The sequence below is a fragment of the Tachyglossus aculeatus genome, chromosome X4 (genome assembly GCF_015852505.1).
Source record: "Tachyglossus aculeatus isolate mTacAcu1 chromosome X4, mTacAcu1.pri, whole genome shotgun sequence".
In the NCBI taxonomy this organism is placed as follows: domain Eukaryota; kingdom Metazoa; phylum Chordata; class Mammalia; order Monotremata; family Tachyglossidae; genus Tachyglossus; species Tachyglossus aculeatus.
This window is the reverse complement of record NC_052098.1, coordinates 15,688,486-15,700,128: the sequence shown is the minus strand read 5'-3', so window position 1 is coordinate 15,700,128 and position 11,643 is coordinate 15,688,486. Positions and strand designations below refer to the sequence as shown.

At 44.4% G+C, this 11,643-nt stretch overlaps 1 non-coding gene across 1 annotated transcript; it reads right to left on the bottom strand.

The window, feature by feature from the left end:
• Positions 1-4,410: 4,410 nt before the first annotated feature.
• Positions 4,411-4,547, bottom strand: LOC119948358. Its single transcript, XR_005456759.1, has one exon. It is a non-coding gene; the product is annotated as a small nucleolar RNA SNORA7 (small nucleolar RNA).
• Positions 4,548-11,643: the final 7,096 nt, after the last annotated feature.

The window sequence follows — 11,643 nt, the reverse complement described above, 5'->3', positions numbered from 1 at the left end:
TTTCAGGGACGTTGGCTTGTTCCCTCTGTCGAATGACCCTTTCTGGGCACCATGTAGTACTCTGAGGCTGAGGAAGAGTTAATTGTCCACCCAAAGGTGAACAGTTTATTCCCAGAGACTAGTTTACAACCAGTTACTATCTAAAAAGTTTAATAGCACCAAATGAAAGATTAAAATTTAAATATTCATAGTTTGAACCAATATTTGCTCTGAGGTTCCTTTTCTAATATTCCTCTGGAATTGAATTATAAATAACAAAAATTCTAATTATTGAGTTTATTGCACAAAAGCACCTTCTGGGCCATTATGGGCTGTCCCACTATCACGTGGTTGTTGACTTGTATCTTTGAGGAGCTAAAGTAGCTCAAAAGAGGCCACTCGGGTTCACCAGGTAGTTGTCAACACCAACAAAGGGGAGACTGCACCTGTGAGTGTTTCTTGGAGAAATGATCTCTTGCACACTAAATGCATCCCACAAGGCAGCATTATGGATTCATAGCTTCACAGTTTGGCATTATTTTGGGTTTGGGATTTTGCTGAGGCTTCCAAGGAATACCAAACACCCTCCCAAAACTACCTGGACTACTCAGATTGTGGCCCCAAGGGTTGCTGAGTCCTTGATGTGCTACTTTTAACCCAGGGGAAATACTTTCAGATAAGTGAAAAGAGGGAGTGCTTGCAGCCCAGGATTTATGCTGAAAAGGCTGACAGGTGGAGAAAATTGTTTCCACTGCAGCCTGCGATTTCAGGTCTGGGCTATTTTATACAATAACAGGCAATAGACTCAGCCAGATTATATGTTACGTGGCGAGGCTTTCAAGACAGATATCCAGCTTCCTGTTTCTCATTATTTTAATTATATATTTTAAGGCCACGGGAATACCGACTTTTTGTAAATTCTTTTGGGGCGTGATAGACTACTCCAGTGAATGGAGGCAGAGTGGATTGGTGGATAGAGCATAGGTCTGGGAGTTGAGACCCAGGTTTGAGTCCCCATTCACCACTGGCCTGCTGTGTGTGTCTCTGGGCTAGTGACAACTTCTCTGGGCCCCAGTTTCCTTTTCTGTGAAATGGGGATGGGATAGATTGTGCACCCTATGGGGCAGGGATTGTGTCCAATCTCATAATCTTATGTCTGTCTCAGTGCTTAACACATAGTAAGCACTTAAATATTATTATTATCCCAGTGACCTGATAGCCAACATTTTTCGGGGGGGGGGGTGGTGGTGAGGGTAAGTGAGAATGACCGCTTCTGAACGCCACACTCATCATGCCCTACTCCGATAACGATACACAGGGGCGTTTCCTCATCTCCAGAAGTGGTCCAACGCCACAGGTCTCCACCTGGTGTGCTGGAAAAAGTTTGTCTGTGGTATTTGGGGAGATGTCTCTTTCTGCCATATGCCATTAGTGCTACTCATAAACAGTGGAGAGGCTAAGGTGATCATCACTGTATGAAGAGATCCTAGAACAGGGTTTTTTGTTCCCTTCTTGAACTTTTTTTGTACAATTTTCTCAAGAACCACAAGATGGCATTGTACGCTACAATACTGTGTGCTGCTGGATTCCGCAGCTTCGGAAGTTGCTGGAGAGTCATAGTTGTGTATTTTATTCAGTCTATATTTTACTCTGCTTCCTGGATAATCTTTCTTCAGAAACACCCTGGGCATGTCACTCCCCTCCTCAAAAATCTCCAGTGGTTGCCTATCAACCTTCGCGTGAAGCAAAAACTCCTCACTATGGGCTTCGAAGCTCCCTGTCACCTTGTCCCCTCCTACCTCACCTCCCTTCTCTCCTTCTACAGCCCAGCCTGCACCCTCCACCCCTTTGCCGCTCACCTCCTCACTGGGCCTCATTCTCACCCATCCCACCATCCACCCCTTGCCCACGTCCTACCTCTGGCCTGGAATGCCCTCCCTCCACACATCCACCAAACTAGCTCTCTTCCTCCCTTTAAACCCCTACTGAGAGCTCATCTCCTCCAGGAGGCCTTCCCAGACTGAGCCCCCCCTTTTTCCTCTGCTCCTCCTCCCCTTCCCACCGCCCCCACTCCCTCCCTCCCTCCCTCCCTCTGCCCTTCCCCTCCCCACAGCACTTGTGTATATTTGTGCATATTTATTACTCTATTTCATTAATGATGTGTATATATCTATAATTCTATGTATCCGTTTTGATGGTATTGACACCTGTCTACTTGTTTTGTTGTCTGTCTCCCCTTCTGGACTGTGAGCCCGTTGTTCAGTAGGGACTGTCTCTATCTGTTGCCAAATTGTACTTTCCAATTGGTCACACATTGGGTGACCTTAGGCAAACTATAGCACTTCATGCCTCACTTTCTCTATGTACATATATTATCTGCCCCCTACCTAGTTTATAGGAATATTGTGAGCAGAAATGAAAGCAAATTGAATTAAAAGAACATCTTGAGGAGCTCAAGTGGTAAGGGAAAGAGAGGTGAAAATCCCCGTATAAGAAATATCAGAGACCAAAATCAGTAATTTTGGAAACTGGACAATCATTCACCAGATAAGAAAGATGATACTTTATAATGTATTTTAGAGGGTATATGTAACAGCTATCTGAATAGCACCTTCCAAAAATTTTATCCCTAAAAATTCATGAAGATAAAGGAGCAATTTCCATATATTATCTCCCCAATCCTCAAAAATGCTAATAGTAGTAGCCTGTTCTTTTTTACATCAAGCAAGCACTCTTGTCTGTTGGCTTTAAAGCACTCAGTCGACTCTCTTCGTTCTGTGTACCCACTCTTTTCTCCCACTACACCTCAGCTTGCACTGTTTATTCCTCTCAAGCCAATCTCACTGTGACTCACTTTTGCCTCTCCCACCGGAAGCCTTGACTTCTTGCTCACAGCCTCCCCCATGCGGGGAACTCCCTCGCTCCGTTTAATTCAACAGACCAATGCTCTTCTCTTTTTCAAACCGTTCTGAAATTGTTTTTCCTTCATCCCTTCCATTATTAATTTCTCATCTCTTCATTTTATATTCCCGGTCACTTCAATCCTTCCACACCACCTTAGCAGTTAAATGTTCACAGCCCTCATAACACTTATGTATATATCTCTGTTGTGTTCTCCTATCTGTAAATTATTTTGGTGTCTGTTTCTCCTGCTAGAGTGTAAGCTCCTTGGTGACAGGGATCATGAATAATAATTCTATTGTATTTCCTCAAACGCTTAGGGCAGTGCTTTGCACACAGTAGGTGGTCAACAAATGCTATTTATTGTTAACATGTGAAATTGGAGGAAAACTGCTCTGTGCATTGTAAATGCCACATCTGCAAAAAGGAAACAAAAGGCATAGAAAGTATTCATGTCTTACGTTTAATATGAAGGTATGCACTCAAACAGATTACTAACAGAATTGCAGTGTGGCGCTCTGCACAGAGTAAGTGGTGAATAAATGCCAGTGATTACTTTGTTAATTAATCAGGGCAACTAGAACAGTAAATGGAGGCATTTGCGATGATGAAGCATAATCAGGGAGATTTTCAAACACAACCAAGAGCACACTTTTGCTGCTGCATAAAATTACATTAGTCCACATATGGACTACTTTGTGCCATTCTGGTTGCCACCCTGTAAGAAGAATGTAATGGAGTTGAAAGGTTTGTCTGGAAAGAAGAGAGCTGAGAGGGGAACCGACTGAAGTTTTCAAAATCAAGAAGGGCACAGATAGGGCGAACAATCATTCTTGTTCACCAAATCTCATAGCATCAAGACCAGGGGCATAAAATGAAACTTGGAGGTGGAAAGTTCAGAAAGAATGAAAAGAAATACTTTGCCTGTAGAATTTATTACCTCAGGAAATTGTGGAGGCAGACGATATCAGGAGATTCAAGAAGTACTTGAATACATGCATGGATGAGGTCCAAAGTGGCTTATGAAAGAGGAAACTTGAATTTGAGAATGGTTTTAATATATTCATGGATCAATGATGGATATTTAGGAGGAAAATCTTGGAATGTTAGATGCTCCATGCCTATCCTTCAGAATGGATGTTAAGGAGAGCAACGATAGCACTCTTCTTTCAAGCATTCTTTGGTGTCCATTAGACTGGAAACTCAGTGAGGGCAGGGAACGTGTCTACCAACTCTGATGTATTGAATTCTCTCAATCGTTAGTACAGTGATCTGCACACAGAAAATGCTCCATAAATTATTATTCTTGTCTTATGCCGTCGAGTCGCTTCCGACCCATAGCAACACCACAGACACATCTTTCCCAGAAAGCCCCGTTCTCCATCTGCAGTTGTTCTGGTAGTGTATCCGTAGAGTTTTCTTGGTAAAAATACGGAAGCGGTTTACCATCGCTGCCTTCCGTGCAGTAAACTTGAGTCTCCTCCCTTGACTCTCTCCCGTGCCGCTGCTGCCCAGCATGGGTGAGTTTTGACTCGTAGCAGATTGCCTTCCACTCGCTAGCCACTGGCCAAGCTAGGAATGGAATGGGTATGCTCCGCTTGACTCTCCCTCCCGTAGCTGAGACTGGTGGAGTACTGGAAACTCTCCAGGTGTGACCCTGAGAGGGAAAATTATTATTACTATTGTTATTATTACTTCATGTCTAGCACTGTTCTGAGCGAAGTGGGTAGATACACAAGTGAATCAGGTTAGACACAGTCCCCATCCCCCATTAGGCTCACAGTCTAAGGAGGGAGTTGGATTTAATCCCCATTTTAGAGTTGAGGCAACTGAGGCACAGAGAGTTAAGTGACTTGCCCAGGGTCACACAACAAACAGTTGGAAGAACAAGTTTAGAACCCAGGTCTTCTGACTCCCAGCTTCATGCTCTTTCCACTAGGCCACACTGTTTCTTGATCATTGATTGGTTGATTGAGTGAATAGACAGAATACTAGATTGGATGGTTCATTGCCATAACCTAGTAAGGCAGTTCTTATGATGTTACTTTCCATGCCTTGAAGTGGGGGTAAATGTGAGTGTGTGGGTGGGGCAGCGGGGCACGGAAGGGAGGGGATTGGCTGTTTTCTCCTACCTCCAGGTAACAGTCAGAAATGGATTTATTGCTCTGAATTCAATTTGGACTCCGCACTCTTTCTTCTAATGTTTCCGGTCATATGCCGATGACCGTGAGCTCGATCACCCCACAGATGTAGTGTGCAAATGCAAAGTCGATGAGTTATTAAAACACTCACTGGAGCAAATCCAAAAGGATAATGAGCAAAAGGAATCTTTAGGACCCGGCGTTGGAGAGGCTTACTGTTGTGTCTTGCCTTATGCCGTCGAGTCTCCTACCAGGGCTGATTTTAATCCTTAGTGTATGCGAAGATAGCCTACTGCTCATCTCCTTTTGCACTGGTAACGAGATCTGTATCTCTAAAGATTGGAAGTTCTGATGCTAAGGAATGTGATAATCAGTAGTGTCTGTTAGACTTGCAGAGGTATGCAAGAATGCATCTGTGCAAAATCTTATCTCTGACCAGAGAGGCTCCTCTCCTCCCTTGTGGGGCTATCTTTAACTTCCTTACCTTTAATGAGAGTTTTATATACATGAGGAAGGGAACCCAGATCCTTATCCCACTAGTGTTTTCACCACATGTGCAGCTCCCTCTCCCCAAACGCCTCAACCGAAGCTTGGGGATTCTGTTTGCCTCTCGTAGTTTGTACTTCTGAAATATTCTCTAAGTATTTTCAGCACAGTGCGTTTGGAGCCTTCTGAAAGCATGAAATGCTATGAACACCAATTTTAAGTCTACAGTTGTTCATCATGAGGTTATTGAATGCCATAGTTACCTGACCCGTAGGCAGCTGTTGCCAGCAAATGTAAATTACTACTGGGATATTGAATAAATTGTATACAATAGAAATCAATCTGCCTTTTCTGCTTATATTGTACAGAATGCCCCCGCCCCAACCCTATAGCTCAATCATATTATTATGCTCTTATGGTCACACTTCTCAATTTTCCTTTTCTCTCTCTCTCACTCTTGCTGTCGCTCTCTCTTTTAACGGTTCCACTATATTAGGCAGACACTTCTATTCCTTCAGCTCAATATTTTTGGCTATCGATGACAGTGATATTGTAAAGAGGCTAAGCTGAGCTGAAATAGATCAGATCTGTTACACTCATTCTGATTTATCTGACTCCTTTGCTGATTTGCCAGCTTGAAATCTCTGGCACTGTTTCAGGCCATGTCTCTGGCAGAGTTTCTTTCTTTTTCTTTTTTAAACTTGTGTTGTTTTTGTTTCAGATGATGTGGTTGAAACTAAAAGTGCCACAGAGTAAAATCTGTACATTAAATCTGATAGACTTCCCCTCACCCCACCCCCTCATGGCCGTAAAAATGGAAACAAAAGTAATTTAAAGGAGTTATTGGAGGTTCATTTCAAACTCCTGGTACACCCACTGGAAAATATATTAGGTCTATTGGAATCATTTTCCTACCCTGGTGTTGGAAATCTGAAGACAGCAGTAATTTGCTGGAGGACTATATTAATGCTTAACATGTAGGACACAGTTGTACTCCTGAACACAATGATCATATTCCAAGGCACTTTAGTCGCTTTGCCAAAGCTGCCATTTGGCTGGAACTGTCTGGAGAACCATCAGGTTTTAAGAATCCAGTAATTGAAAGAAAGAGGAGCCGAGTGGAAACAAAATGACCCCGGCAGGCCCTTTCCCACCTGAGAGTAAATAGGAAAGCCACCCCAAACTGGAACCCTGATTCGGTGGATTAAGAGAGGGCTAGGAGGAGGGAGGTGGTCTTGGGGGTGGGGGGGAATGAACAGCTCCATTTAAAGAAAACCTCAAGCTTAGTTCCTCAAACAAAAGTTCATTGGTATAGTGAGTGTGGCCATGACAGATCCTAGCCATCATTGGTTGCGATTGAGCCTGGCTTAAAGATTTTGGAATTTCATGATGTCATCTGGTGCTACCAGTGCTTCCAGGATTCACTGCGTATCAACTGTTTCAGATCGACTGCTCTGGCCCCAGGAACTTCAGAGAGGAGTTTTGTTTATATACTGCTCAGTAGTATTTTTTCACTTGGGCCATAAAGTCAATCTGGGAGCAGCCGGTCACTGACAAAAGTTGGGTCAGGGTCTCTTCTCCCACACCTTTCATCTCCACATGGAGATTTCATTGAGGAGAGAATCACCCTTACTTTTAGATCCTGGTTGACCTACTTAGAAATGAAAATAATCAGTGGGTCTTCAGGTTGACTTTTAAGAAACCAGGGACAAGACGGAGATACTATAATCTTTCGGTATTCACGTTCACAAACAGGAAAAGCCCAGGTTAAAAACCCCATGATGAAAACACTAGTATGCAGTAGTGAGCCTGGCCTCTGCTTTTGGCTGGGCACCAGTATTTACAGTAACCAAGGGAAGTTCCTGGGTAAACAACATGAGAATGCATCATTGTCTTTGTGTTAGAGTACTCATTGATTTTTTGGATTGATAAAACCAGTCCTTTGGAGATTAAATCACTTCCAGGGTCAAATGCAAAGTAGCAAACATTCATAAAAGTGGAGCAGAAGTTATCAGTGTATGTTCAGATAGAACCTGTGAAATGCCAATTGAGATAGCTGGGACTTGTCAGTTTGGATGGAAATTCCCCTAAAGGAGCTCCTTCCACAAAGCAATGTCCTATCTCCATTAGATGGAATTTCAAAACTACCTGCAGGAGACACGTTTCATTCTTCAAAGGTGCCTAGTGAGAAGGGCTATTTCTAGGGGAAAAAATAGACCCCATATTCAGGTTTTGGATCTTATCAGCCCTATTAAAACATCTTTCTTCAGAGATCCTACTAAACATTTGGCAGCAACTGCATTCCTGAGTTCCAGCAGCTACTGAGCAAATTGGCTTCCCTGAGAAGTCCCAAAGTTCCAAATATTAACCCATACTGGTGTGGCGGGTGATGGCAGAATTGAATATGTCTGAAGTGACACTTTCCTCTTGTCATCAGTAGAGAAAAGCAGGGTTGTGAATTAGAGTTTGTTCAGTTTATTCCATACTGGCATGTGTGAGGGCATGACAGGAGACCTGGAAACTGGCGTTGAGATTGGCTTAGTGGGCACTTGGCTGGGCTTACTATTCGATGAGGCTGTGCCACATAGCCAGGGGCTCTTGGGCTGCTGGAGCAGAACTCCTGCCTGTTCTTGGCCCTGGGGACTATGATGCGGTGAGTATCAAAGATGGCGTGGACCAATGAGTGCTTCATTCTTAGTATTACAGTTAAAGTTGGTGATAAAGAATCTGACGTGATGCTGGCCGGGAAATGAATGACAGGTTGAAGACCGGGTTGAGCATGCATCTCTTCACATGGGTCATCTTCTGGACGATGACTTCCCACTGTACCGTGACATAAGGGTCGGTGGGGCGGAGGCAACAACACAGAAGGGGGAGAATAGACATGTCCAAAATAGAACCCCTCATCTTCCCACCTAAACTCTGTCCTTCCACCGACTTTCCCATCACCAGAGACAAGCCCGAAACTAGGGCATTATCCTCAATCCGTCACTCTCATTCAACCTGCATAATCAGTCTGTCACCAGATCCGGTTAGTTTTTCTTTCATTACATCTCTAGCATCCTCTCTCCTCTCCATCCAAGCTGCCACCATGTTGATCCATGCCTGGGAATCAGAAAGTCATGCTTTCTAATCCCAGCTCTGCCACTTGTCTGCTGTGTGGCCTTAGGCAAGTCACTTCACTTCTCTGTGCCTCAGTTGCCTCATCTGTAAAATGGGGGCTAAGACTGTGAGCCCTATGTGGGACAGGGACCTTGTCCAACCTGATTAGCTTGTATCCACCCCAGCGCTTAGTACAGTGCCTGGCACATAAGTGCTTAATAAATACCACAATTATTGTTATTGTCATAGCCCACTTCAACTATTGCATGTCTCCTCACTGACCTCTCTGCTTCTCTCCACGGCAGTCATTATTTCATTCTACTGCCCAGACCATTTTTCTCCAAAACCTTTCTGTCCACATCACCCCACTCCTCAAAACCTCCAATGGTTGCCCAGCCACCTCCACATCAAACATAAACTCCTTGCCATTGACTTTAAAGCACTCAGTCAGCTTGCCCCCTCCTACCTCACCTCACTGATTTTTCTACTACAACCCAGGAAGCGCACTTTACTCCTGGCCCTTGCCCATGTCCTCCCTCTGGCCTGGAACTCCACCCCTTTCACATCTGACAGGCCACCACTCTCCCCACCTTCAAAACCTTACTAAAATCACAGCTCCCCTGAGAGTCAAAACAACAGTTGCAAGAGAGGGAGACACTCTGGTTAAAGGTCAGCTTGGGTTCCCCAGTGATCCCTGTTAAGTTTCCCTGTGTGTCCATTTCATATTGCAGAGGAGTGAGGGAGATTTGGCATGTGACTGGGATTTTTTAAAAAATGATATTTAAGTGCTTACTATGTTCTAGGCATGTACTAAGTGCTAGGATGAATACAAACTAATCAGGTTGGACACAGTCCATGGTCCACATAGCGCTCACAGTCTTAATCCCCATATTACAGAGGAGGTAACTGAGGTATAGAGAGGTGAAGTGACTTGCCCAAGGTCACGCAGCAGATAAGTAGCAGAGCCGGAATTAGAACCTAGGTTCTCTGACTTCCAGACCTGTGCTCTTTCTACTAGACCATGCTGCTTCTCAAGTCACCTGTGTGACTTTTTTCCATGTCAAGTTGTTCCAGTGGCCTGCTGCAATGATGAGTCCCAGCAGCTCATGAGGGTGAGCTCCCATTTGTGAAAACATGGTGCCCACAGACAGAAAAACAGCCCCTGGAAACCAAGCCTGGAACTTTGGATCCCGCTGAAATACATTTCTGGTTCAGAGCATTGATAGTAGAAGCCGGTGACTGTGTCTATTACTTCTGGACATTCCCAAGTGCATAATATAGTGTCCTGACACAACAGGTGCTCAGTACCCCAGGAGGAACACCACTAGCAGGGAACAATAACAGTACAGTAACTTGTACTTCCCAAGCACTTAGTACAGTGCTCTGCACACAGTAAGCACTCAATAAATATGATTGAATGAATGAATGAACAGAGAACAAGAGTCGTGCTGCACGAACCACTATCACCATTTTTCTTTTGTGGTATTTATGTGCCAGGCTCTGTACTAAGCACTGGGGTAAATACAACATACTCAGTTTGGATACAGTCCATGTCCCAAATCACAGTCTTAATCCCCGTACTACAGATGAGGTAACTGAGGTACAGTGAAGTGACTTGCTCAAGGTCACACAGCAGCCAAGTGGCAGAGCCGGGATTGGAATCCAGGTCCTCTGACTCCCATTAGGCCACACCGCTTCCCTATAGTCCATTGTTCCTGCCTTTGCACAGGTTCTTAGTCCCAAGATCTTAGGACCGAAGCTCATCCATCATTCCTGAGAGGGTACTCTATAGTCGTCATCATTATCATCATCGAAAAAATCAGTCAGCGAGCACCTACTGTTTCCAGAGCACTGTACTAAGTGCTTGGGAGAGTACAATATGACAGAGTTGGTAAACACATTCCCTGCGCAAAACCACTCGGTGAGTAAATATAGCACTGTCGTTGTTGTTATGAATGATAATATGATGATGGTGATGGCTGGAACCAGATGCTGGGATTCCAAGACTCCAGAAAGATGAGTTGAATAAAAGAAAGAGCTGGGACCAGGCCAGGTTGAGTAGAGTCAGGCAGGGCTGAGATGGTGCAATTTTGCAGAGCTCTAAGTTACTGCAAAACAGAACCTTGGGTAGACCTCTCTAAATGTTAGTTTGTTACCATCCAATTGATCAATCACTAGTATTTATGGAGCACTTATAGTGTGCAGAGCACTGTACTAAGCACCCAAGAGAGGACAATCGAGTTGGTAGACACAATTTCAGCTCTTGAGGAGCTGACAATCCTGTGGGGGAGCACAAGTTAACAGAATTTGTTGTTAATAATAATAATTGTGGTATTTGTTAAGCACTTACTATATGCCAGCCACTGTACTAAGCACTGGGATGGATACAAGCAAATCGGATTGCACACGGTCCCTGTCCCAAGTGGGGCTCACGATCTTGATCCCCATTTTACAGATGAGGTAACTGAGGCCCAGAGAAGTGAAGTGACTTGTCCAAGGTCACACAGCAGACAGATGGCGGGGTCTGGATTAGAACCTATGACCTTCTGATTCCCAGGCCCATGCTGTACCTGCTAGTCCATGCTGCTTCTCTAATGGTGGTTGTTAAAGGTATTTGTTAAGCGCTCGCTATGTTCCAGACACTGTTCTAAGTGCTGGGGTAGATACAAGCTAATTAGGTGGGACACAGTTCATGTTCTACATGGGGCTCACAGTCTTAATTCCCATTTTATAGAGGAAGTAACTGACACATAGAGAAGTGAAGCGACTTGACCAAGGTCATACAGCAGACAAGTGGCTGTGCTGGGATTAGAAACCAGGTCCTTCTGACTCCCAGGCTCATGCTCTATCAACCAGGCCTTGCTGCTTCTCCACTCTTGCCTTCTCTCTTTGGCTTCCTGTACTTCCTTCTGCACCCTTCATCTCTGAACCTCTACTCTGGTTGTCTCCAAGTCTACCAGCATTGCCCCATTTGTCTTGTTTTTGCTTTCCTCTGGTGGCAGTTGTCAATCAATGGTATTTATTGAGTGCCAGC